Source organism: Mesoplodon mirus (assembly GCF_964341445.2).
Source record: "Mesoplodon mirus genome assembly, chromosome: 2".
NCBI classification, from domain to species: Eukaryota; Metazoa; Chordata; class Mammalia; order Artiodactyla; family Ziphiidae; genus Mesoplodon; species Mesoplodon mirus.
In genome coordinates this window covers 128071154-128083261 of record NC_138977.1, presented here as the reverse complement: position 1 = coordinate 128083261, position 12108 = coordinate 128071154, and the positions used below count along the sequence as shown (strand labels likewise).

Here is a 12108-nt window from a genome sequence, read left to right as displayed (position 1 = left end):
AAATTTTAGGTCACCACTAAATACCAAGTATTGAGTAATGACAGATTCCAACATACATAGCCCATACCCCACATTATGGGCTATATTTCAATCAACCAACAGGATTTTAACACATGGCTGCAGGTATAACCCCAGATCCCCAGGAGTATAAAATCAAGTTTAAGAAGATTAACCCAATCAACTATACTTCAATAAAAAATAATTAGTTAATTAATTTTAAAAACCTAAAAATTTTTTAAATTTAGAAAAAAAAGACTAACCCAGAAAACTACTATTGAACGATGCTAATGATATATTATTGCCTGATAACTTTCCTGCTATTCACTTTCTTGCTGTCTCACCCTCCAAACTTAGCACCCATACAAATCTAAACATCCCAAGCCTCCTCAAACAGCCCTCCTCCTTTCTAAAGCTCATCTGTGCACTGGATCTTAGGCCTTATTCCATCAATTATTCCCTCTTTTTCCTTAACCTTCTCTTTCTGAACATTGGGTTCTTTCCCTCAACATCTAAACATTTATAAGACTCTCTCAACTTTTTTGTTTGTTTTGTTTTGTTTTGTTTTAATTTCTTGGCCGTGCTGCATGCAGCATGAGGGATCTTAATTCCCAGACCAGGGATGGAACCCGTGCCCCCTGCAGTAGAAACTGGAGTCTTAACCACTGGACCACCAGGGAAGCCCCAAGACTCTCTCATCTTAAACATGACTCCTCCATGACCCTGCATACCTCTCCAGCTACCACTCTAGTTCCTTCCTTTCTCAGATAAGGTTCTACCTAAAAAATCTTTTATACCCTGTCTCCACTTCCGGATTTCTCAGGTACTCCTTCTATGGAAGTTTGGCAGCCATCACCACCAACTGAAATTTTTACTAAATTCTGGTTATCAAATCCAATGGATACATTTCTGTCTTCATAGGACTTAATGTCTCTGAAGCATTTGACACTGTTGATCATTCCCTCCTTGAAACTCTATCTTGAATTTATCTTCTCCCTCTCTAGCTATTCCTTTTCAATTCCCTCTTGCAGGCCCACCCCTAGTTCTCAAGGAGCTTGAAGAGTACAAACGTAAGCCCATATACCACACGCCTAAGTATTTTAAAGTTATAGACCAAACTAAAAAGCTAGTAAATTTTATTTTACTCTCCTATCTTGACATATACACTTTTATAACAACCTACAAGGCTAAGTTCTGATTTGGCATTCTCAGACTCAACATCTATGTTGGTGGGGAGGGGGGGATGGGAGGCCCGTGCTTCCCCCATCTCCCTGCAGCCTGCCCCTTTTTCTCATGCCACCTTTGGCTCCCCTCCAGACTACAAGGAGCCTCACATACACACATGTGGACATCCCAGACAACATGTCTAAGCTCTGGCCACATGCCTGCAAACAGCTGCCACTTGGCCATCCCTTAAGCCGAGGGAAGCCCATACATGTGGTATAGTTAACAGAGGAGAGAATCAGGGAAGAGACCTGTGAAGGGTTACATGGGCAGGGAATTCTGGGATTCAAATACTCTTAGCTTGATCTAGAAATGGGTACCAGATGGACTGGCCCCTCAAAATCCTCATCCTATCAGCAGGGGTTAGCTGCAGGAAGGCCAGATGAGGACCTCTAAAAGCACAAAACCCAGAGCAGGGTTCCCGCTTGGATAACTCTAAGGACAGTGCAACTCTCTGGTCAATCCTGGTAGGTGTTTCCAGGATCCCATCCCCAGTCCTCTTCTGATTCTTCACTCTCTCTAAACCACCTCATGCACTGCCACGGCTTCACTCAAATCTCTCTTCCAGTCTAAACCATTTTATGGGCTCCAGTTTGTCTGCTAGGTATTTACTTGCCTGTACTTCCTTGTGAAATTAAATAGGGTATAAATAAATAGCAAGCATCTATTCCAGGATATCCCAAGGACTCCATTAATTAATTCAGTCATTCAACAAACACTAATTGAGCACCTTTTATATACAAGTAGTTTTCGGTCGCTAGAGGTACAGTGGTGAAAAAAGCAGAAGTCCTTGTTCCTATGTATCTTAAATTCCAGTGGGGAGAGATGAAAATAGCAAAATATGTTTAGCACCCATGTAGACGGTGATAAAGGCTAAGGAGGCAAATGAACCAAAAGGAGACAATATTCGGCAAGGAAGAGGGCTGAAATTTCAAACTGGGTAATCAGAGAATAATTCACTGAAAAAGTGACATATGAGTGAAAACTCGGAAGTAGGAAGGAGTTGTGCCAGTGACGGGGGGCATGGGGAGAGCTCCCTCGTGAAAAGAAAGAGAACATTCAATATCTTCAGGAGGGAATAAGCCTGAAAGTTCAAAGATCAGCAAGGAGGCCAATACGGCTGGAGTGAAGTGAGCAAGAGGAAGGAAGGATAGATGAGGATGACCAAGAGGTAAGGAAAGGGGTCAGGTAAGCCCTCTATGAGGACTCGGACTCTGACCCAGGGAGAAGGAGGGTTTTATGCAGAGAGATGACCTGATTATTCTAATGGTCATTCAGCTGCTGGGTTGAGCACAGACAAGGGGACAAGGCCAGAAGCAGGGAGATCAATTTGGAAGCTACTATAATAACTAGGTGAGAAATGACACTGGCTAGGACTGAGCGGTGGGTTCTGGAGAGAGTGAACAGTGGTCAACTTCTAGAAATTTTTGTAGGTAAAATGGACAAAGTTTGATAGCAAACTGGATGCGGGGTGTGAATGAAAGAGAAGAGTCAAGAATGAATCCAAAGATGGCGGAAGAGTAAGACGCGGAGATCACCTTCCTCCCCACGGATACACCAGAAATACAGCTACACGTGGAACAACTCCTACAGAACACCTACTGAACGCTGGCAGAAGACCCCAGACCTCCCAAAAGGCAAGAAACTCCCCACATACCTGGGTAGGGCAAAGCGGAGAGATCCCCACACAGAGGATCGGTGCCGAGCGGCACTCACCAGCCCGAGAGGCTTGTCTGCTCGCCCGCCGGGGCGCGCAGCGCTGGAAGCTGAGGCTCGGGCTTCGGTCAGAGCGCAGGGAGAGGACTGGGGCTGGCGGCGAGATCTCAGCCCGAAGGGGGCTAATATGCCACAGCTAGCCGGCAGGGAGTCCGGGAAAACTCTGGAGCTGCCGAAGAGGCAAGAGACTTTTTCTTCCCTCTTGGTTTCCTGGTGCGCGAGTAGAGGGGATTAAGAGCGCTGCTTAAAGGGGCTCCACAGACGGGCGCGAGTCGCGACTGAAAGCGCGGAGCCCAGAGACGGGCGTGGGACGCTGGGGCTGCTGCTGCCGCCGCCAAGAAGCCTGTGTGCGAGCGCAGGTCACTGCCCACACCGCCCTTCCGGGAGCCTGTGCAGCCCGCCACTGCCGGGTTCCCGGGATCCAGGGGCGGCTTCCCTGGGAGAACGCAGGGCGCGCCTCGGGCTGGTGCAACGTCACGCCGAACTCTGCCGCTGCAGGCTCGCCCCGCACTCCGTGCCCCTCCCTCCCGCCCGGCCTGAGTGAGCCAGAGTCCCCGAAGAGGCTGCTCCTTTAACCCTGTCCTGTCTGAGCGAAGAACAGACGCCCTCCGGCGACCTACACGCAGAGGCGGGGCCAAATCCAAAGCTGAGACCCAGGAGCTGTGAGAACAAAGAAGAGAAAGGGAAACCTCTCCCAGCAGCCTCAGAAGCAGCGGATTAAAGCTCCACAATCAACTTGATGTACCCTGCATCTGTGGAATACAGGAATAGACAACACATCATCCCAAATTGAGGAGCCCGGAGTCAGTGCTGTGCCTCTGAGGTGGGAGAGCCAACTTCAGGACACTGGTCCACAAGAGACCTCCCAGCTCCACATAATATCAAACGGCAAAAATCTTCCAGAGATCTCCATCTCAACACCAGCACCCAGCTTCACTCAACGACCAGCAAGCTACAGTGCTGGACACACTAAGCCAAACAACTAGCAAGACAGGAACACAACGCCACCCATTAGCAGAGAGGTGGCCTAAAATCATAAAAACTCCGCAGACACCCCAAAACACACCACCAGACGTGGACCTGCCCACCAGAAAGACAAGATCCAGCCTCATCCACCAGAACACCAGAACAGTCCCCTCCACCAGGAAGCCTACACAACCCACTAAACCAACCTTAGCCACTGGGGACAGACACCAAAAACAACGGGAACTACGAACCTGCAGCCTGCAAAAAGGAGACACCAAACACAGTAACATAAGCAAAATGAGAAGACAGAAAAACACACAGCAGGAGAAGGAGCAAGATAAAAACCCACCAGATCTAACAAATGAAGAGGTAATAGGCAGTCTACCTGAAAAAGAATTCAGAATAATGATGGTAAAGATGATCCAAGATTCTATTTCCCAGATCCAAAATCTTGGAAATAGAATAGACAAAATGGAAGAAACAGTTAACAAGGACCTAGAAGAACTAAAGAATCAAGCATCGATTAAAAACACAATACATGAAATAAAAAATACTCTAGATGGGATCAATAGCAGAATAACTGAGGCAGAAGAACGGATAAGTGAGGTGGAAGATAAAATAGTGGAAATAACTGCTGCAGAGCAAACTAAAGAAAAAAGAATGAAAAGAACAGAGGACAGTCTCAGAGACCTCTGGGACAACATTAAACGCACCAACATTCGAATTATAGGGGTTCCAGAAGAAGAAGAGAAAAAGAAAGGGACTGAGAAAATATTTGAAGAGATTATAGTTGAAAACTTCCCTAATATGGGAAAGGAAATAGTTAATCAAGTCCAGGAGGCACAGAGAGTCCCATACAGAATAAATCCAAGGAGAAATACACCAAGACACATATTAATCAAACTGTCAAAAATTAAACACAAAGAAATCATATTAAAAGCAGCAAGGCAAAAACAACAAATAACACACAAGGGAATCCCCATCAGGATAACAGCTGATCTCTCAGCAGAAACTCTACAAGCCAGAAGGGAGTGGCAGGACATAATTAAAGTGATGAAGGAGAAAAACCTGCAACCAAGATTACTCTACCCAGCAAGGATCTCATTCAGATTTGATGGAGAAATTAAAACGTTTACAGACAAGCAAAAGCTGAGAGAGTTCAGCACCACCAAACCAGCTTTACAACAAATGCTAAAGGAACTTCTCTAGGCAAGAAACACAACAGAAGTAAAAGACCTACAATAACGAACCCAAAACAATTAAGAAAATGGGAATAGGAACATACATATCGATAATTACCTTAAATGTAAATGGACTAAATGCTCCCACCAAAAGATACAGATTGGCTGAATGGATACAAAAACAAGACCCATATATATGCTGTCTACAAGAGACCCACTTCAGACCTAGAGACACATACAGACTGAAAGTAAGGGGATGGAAAAAGATATTCCATGCAAATGGAAACCAAAAGAAAGCTGGAGTAGCAATTCTCATATCAGACAAAATAGACTTTAAAATAAAGACTACTAGAAGAGACAAAGAAGGACACTACATAATGATCAAGGGATTGATCCAAGAAGAAGATATAACAATTGTAAATATTTATGCACCAAACATAGGAGCACCTCAATACATAAGGCAAATACTAACAGCCATAAAAGGAGAAATCGACAGTAACACACTCATAGTAGGGGACTTTAACACCCCACTTTCACCAATGGACAGATCATCCAAAATGAAAATAAATAAGGAAACACAAGCTTTAAATGATACATTAAACAAGATGGACTTAATTGATATTTATAGGACATTCCATCCAAAAACAACAGAATACACATTTTTCTCAAGTGCTCATGGAACATTCTCCAGGATAGATCATATCTTGGGTCACAAATCAAGCCTTGGTAAATTTAAGAAAATTGAAATTGTATCAAGTATCTTTTCCGACCACAATGCTATGAGACTAGATATCAATTACAGGAAAAGAGCTGTAAAAAATACAAACACATGGAGGCTAAACAATACACTACTTAATAACGAAGTGATCACTGAAGAAATCAAAGAGGAAATTAAGAAATACCTAGAAACAAATGACAATGGAGACACGACGACCCAAAACCTATGGGATGCAGCAAAAGCAGTTCTAAGAGGGAAGTTTATAGCAATACAATCCCACCTTAAGAAACAGGAAACATCTCGAATAAACAACCTAACCTTGCACCTAAAGCAATTAGAGAAAGAAGAACAAAAACATCCCAAAGTTAGCAGAAGGAAAGAAATCATAAAAATCAGATCAGAAATAAATGAAAAAGAAATGAAAGAAACGATAGCAAAGATCAATAAAACTAAAAGCTGGTTCTTTGAGAAGATAAACAAAATTGATAAACCATTAGCCAGACTCATCAAGAAAAAAAGGGAGAAGACTCAAATCAATAGAATTAGAAATGAAAAAGGATTCTGACAACTGACACTGCAGAAATACAAAAGATCATGAGAGATTACTATAAGCAACTCTATGCCAATAAAATGGACAATCTGGAAGAAATGGACAAATTCTTAGAAATGCACAACCTACCAAGACTGAATCAGGAAGAAATAGAAAATATGAACAGACCAATCACAAGCACTGAAATTGAAACTGTGATAAAAAAATCTTCCAACAAACAAAAGCCCAGGACCAGATGGCTTCACAGGCGAATTCTATCAAGCATTTAGAGAAGAGCTAACACCTATCCTTCTCAAACTCTTCCAAAATATAGCAGAGGGAGGAACACTCCCAAACTCATTCTACGAGGCCACCATCACCTTGATACCAAAACCAGAAAAGGATGTCACAAAGAAAGAAAACTACAGGCCAATATCACTGATGAACATAGATGCAAAAATCCTCAACAAAATACTAGCAAACAGAATCCAACAGCACATTAAAAGGATCATACACCATGATCAAGTGGGGTTTATTCCAGGAATGCAAGGATTCTTCAATATACGCAAATCAATCAACGTGATACACCATATTAACAAATTGAAGGAGAAAAACCATATGATCATCTCAATAGATGCAGAGAAAGCTTTCGACAAAATTCAACACCCATTTATGATAAAAACCCTGCAGAAAGTAGGCATAGAGGGAACTTTCCTCAACATAATAAAGGCCATATATGACAAACCCACAGCAAACATCATTCTCAACGGTGAAAAACTGAAACCATTTCCACTAAGATCAGGAACAAGACAAGGTTGCCCACTATCACCACTCTTATTCAACATAGTTTTGGAAGTTTTAGCCACAGCAATCAGAGAAGAAAAGGAAATAAAAGGAATCCAAATTGGAAAAGAAGAAGTAAAGCTGTCACTGTTTGCAGATGACATGATACTATACATAGAGAATCCTAAAGATGCTACCAGAAAACTACTAGAGTTAATCAATGAATTTGGTAAAGTTGCAGGATACAAAATTAATGCACAGAAATCTCTGGCATTCCTATATACTAATGATGAAAAATCTGAAAGTGAAATCAAGGAAACACTCCCATTTACCACTGCAACAAAAAGAATAAAATATCTAGGAATAAACCTACCTAAGGAGACAAAAGACCTGTATGCAGAAAATTATAAGACACTGATGAAAGAAATTAAAGATGATACAAATAGATGGAGAGATGTACCATGTTCTTGGATTGGAAGAATCAACATTGTGAAAATGACTCTACTACCCAAAGCAATCTACAGATTCAATGCAATCCCTATCAAACTACCACTGGCATTTTTCACAGAACTAGAACAAAAAATTTCACAATTTGTATGGAAACACAAAAGACCCCGAATAGCCAAAGCAATCTTGAGAACGAAAAATGGAGCTGGAGGAATCAGGCTCCCTGACTTCAGACTATACTACAAAGCTACAGTAATCAAGACAGTATGGTACTGGCACAAAAACAGAAAGATAGATCAATGGAACAGGATAGAAAGCCCAGAGTTAAACCCACGGACATATGGTCACCTTATCTTTGATAAAGGAGGCAGGAATGTACAGTGGAGAAAGGACAGCCTCTTCAATAAGTGGTGCTGTGAAAACTGGATAGGGACATGTAAAAGTATGAGATTAGATCACTCCCTAACACCATACACAAAAATAAGCTCAAAATGGATTAAAGACCTAAATGTAAGACCAGACACTATCAAACTCTTAGAGGAAAACATAGGCAGAACACTCTATGACATAAATCACAGTAAGATCCTTTTTGACCCACCTCCTAGAGAAATGGAAATAAAGACAAAAATAAACACATGGGACCTAATGAAACTTAAAAGCTTTTGCACAGCAAAGGAAACCATAAACAAGACCAAAAGACAACCCTCAGAATGGGAGAAAATATTTGCAAATGAAGCAACTGACAAAGGATTAATCTCCAAAATTTATAAGCAGCTCAGGCAGCTCAATAACAAAAAAACAAACAACCCAATCCAAAAATGGGCAGAAGACCTAAATAGACATTTCTCCACAGAAGATATACAGACTGCCAACAAACACATGAAAGGATGCTCAACATCTTTACTCATTAGAGAAATGCAAATCAAAACTACAATGAGATATCATCTCACACCAGTCAGAATGGCCATCATCAAAAAATCTAGAAACAATAAATGCTGGAGAGAGTGCGGAAAAAAGGGAACACTCTTGCACTGCTGGTGGGAATGTGAATTGGTACAGCCACTATGGAGAACGGTATGGAGGTTCCTTAAAAAACTACAAATAGAACTACCATATGACCCAGCAATCCCACTACTGGGCATATACCCTGAGAAAACCATAATTCAAAAAGAGACATGTACCAAAATGTTCATAGCAGCCCTATTTACAATAGCCCAGAGATGGAAACAACCTAAGTGTCCATCATCGGATGAATGGATAAAGAAGATGTGGCACATATATACAATGGCATATTACTCAGCCATAAAAAGAAATGAAATTGAGCTATTTGTAATGAGGTGGATAGACCTAGAGTCTGTCATACAGAGTGAAGTAAGTCAGAAAGAGAAAGACAAATACTGTATGCTAACACATATATATGGAATTTAAGAAAAAAAAATGTCATGAAGAACATAGGGGTAAGACAGGAATAAAGACACAGACCTACTAGAGAATGGACTTGAGGATATGGGGAGGGGGAAGGGTAAGCTGTGACAAAGTGAAAGAGCGGCATGGACATATATACACTACCAAACGTAAGGTAGATAGCTAGTGGGAAGCAGCCGCATAGCACAGGGAGATCAGCTCGGTGCTTTGTGACCGCCTGGAGGGGTGGGATAGGGAGGGTGGGAGGGAGACGCAAAAGGGAGGGGATATGGAAACATATGTATATGTATAACTGATTAAATTTGTTATAAAGCAAAAATAAAAATAAAATTAAATTAAATTAAAAAAAAAGAATGAATCCAGAGAAATCAGTCAAAGCCCCTGGACTAGCCATGAGATGGTATGAATGACAGTGTGAAACAGGTCCAATATGTCCCAAACTAAACTTTTTCTCTGCTACCTCCCCCAAGGTATGAGCACGCCTACTGTGCTTAATTAGCCCCATAAGCTACCCTGTCACCTACACAGGTTGCCTAAAACAACAGAGGCTGAAGCCACCTGTGACTCCTTCCCCATCAACACCATCATCCTCTCTCACTCTTGACTCTTGCTCAAGGATCTCATATCCTCTGCCCTAGTTGAGGTCCTTATTATCATTTTTCTATAGTTGTAAGAGCCTCAGATTCTGCCTCTTGGCCTTTAATCTTCCCTCCCTTCCAGTCCATCTAACTGCACTGTCCGGGTGATGCAAGATGGAATAATGTCAGGCTCCTCTCAAAATTCTTCAGCAGTTCATCATCACCTGCGAGATGAAATTTCAACCTCTCTGCAAGCATACTGATTTAGTAGAAACGAGCAAGGGTCTAGGTCTCTTTTTCAGAAGTTATGAAATGTTCACTCTGATACGCTCCGGTATAGAAGTCACCAGTCGAATCCATGCTCACTGGTCCAGCCTCGTTTTCCTTTACTCCCTCCATCTTGGTTGTTCACCCCACAGCTGTTTACAGTTCTCTACATTCTTCTCTCTCTTGTCTTGACACCCTTCCCGTTTGCCCATTTGGCCAATTCCTAGCTGTCTTACAGGTCTCAGCTCTAAAGCAACCTCATCACTGAAGGGCTCAGTATCATTTTCTGTAACGCTCTTCCCCCAATCCACATTATATACTTCCCTCACACAAACATCAGGGAAGTAACAGCTTCCAGGTGCCACCTCGCATCAACCACAGCAAGCCAAACACCTATGCCTTTCTTGAGTGCTCCCTAAAATCCTGCTTCACTTTACCTTCTTAATATTCTTACCTTCTTACCACTTTCTCAAAGCACCAAGTTTTAAACATCTGTGTATCCAGGTTTTAAAAATCTGTGGTTGATACCACCTAAACCACTGCCTTTCCTATAGCAGATAAACAGTAAAGATGTGATGAATACGAGGATAAACAAACATGTTCCAATCAGACAAATGTCTTCACTGTTCACTACACAGACCACGCTCATTCCCATACCTATCCCTTTGCTGGTTCCCTTCTCTCATCAGGAATGCCCTCTTCTTTGATTATTCAGATTCTACCTGCCCCTCATGGACAACTTTTCCCCTATAATAACATCACCTCTTTCCTCTCTCTTACTATACCAGTTCTTTCAATAACATTTATTAAGCACTTAACTGTATACCAAATACAGCACTATGCCAAGAACACAAAAACAAAGTTAGGACTCAGCCTGCAAACAGCTTAGAGTCTAGTAAGGAGAAGCACTCGAAGCAATTACCATAATGTAAACGCCATAAAGGAAACTACAAAGTACAGTGGAAACATTAAAAAAGAGAACACCCAGTCGGCCCTGGGGAGGGCCGGGGGGGGGGGGGGGGAGGGATGGGAAGATTCTAGAAAAGACTTCAGAAAGGAGCCACCACTTGGTCTGGGGTTAGAAGAAGGGGTGGAAACTGGCATAACAATAAGAGAAACAATTCTGAATCATGAATACTAAGTGAACTGTCGGGACTGAAAAAAACTGTGAGAAATGATAGCAAACCTAAGTATCACTCAGAAGTAAATGCAGCTCAGACTATAATTTAGTTGCTTAGAATACAGATCACACTCTCATCAAAAACAGTTTACGTGTATGATTTTATTTACATAAAGTACAAAAACAAGGAAAACTCAATCTATGATATTAGAAATATGATACTATATTACAAAAGGCTACTATTACTAATATATAAGGAATGCTTAAAATAGGAATAAAGGACCAAAAAACAAAAACGAGAAAAATATGAAAAACTGTGGTATAAAAAACAACTGTGGCATAAAAAATATGAAAATATGAAAAACACAAACACACAATTCACAAAACCAGATACAAAAATAGCCCTTAAACATAAGAAAAGATGTTCAAATTCACTCATAGAGAAAGGCAAGTTTTTAAAAATTGAAATACCATTTCTCTCATCTATCAGATTGGTGAAAATTAAAATGTATATAACATTATATTCTGTTGGTAAAACTGTGTACATTTATACACTGCTGGTGGGAAGCAAGGTGACACAACACTTTGGGAGGAGAATTTGTCAATATCTAACAAAACTACATATGTACTTACCTTTTAAAACAGCTTTATTGAGATATAATTCACATATCACACAGTTCACCAACTTAAAGCATATAATTTAAAGGTTTTTAGTATATGAGTGAAGTGCCATCATCACCACAATCTAATTTTAGAACATTCTCAGCACGCCACCCCCCCCAAAAAAAACCCTCACGTCCATCAGCAGTCACTCCCCACCCTCCCCCACTCTCACGTCCTTGGCGATACTAATCTACTTCCTATCTCTAGAGATTTGCTTGTTCTGGCCATTTCATATAAGTAGAATTTTAAATATGTGGACTTCTGTGACTGGTGTCTTTCACTTAGTACATTTTCAGTATTCATCTATGTGTAACATGTGTTAGTACTTCAATTCTTTTACTGCTGAATAATATTCCATTGCATAGATATATCACATTTTATTTATCTATTCATCAGCTGGTGCAAAGTTGTTTCCACTTTTTGCCTATTATAAAATGATGCTGCTATAAAAATTCATGTACAAGGTTTTGTGTAGACATGTTTTCTTTTCTCTT

The 12108-nt window shown here is 41.2% G+C and overlaps 1 protein-coding gene across 5 annotated transcripts in view; it reads right to left on the bottom strand.

Annotated features, from left to right (window-relative positions):
- The window catches only part of ELF2 (E74 like ETS transcription factor 2), a 96248-nt gene that overhangs the window by 65494 nt on the left and 18646 nt on the right, over window positions 1-12108 (bottom strand). The gene's annotated exons all lie outside the window — the stretch shown is intronic.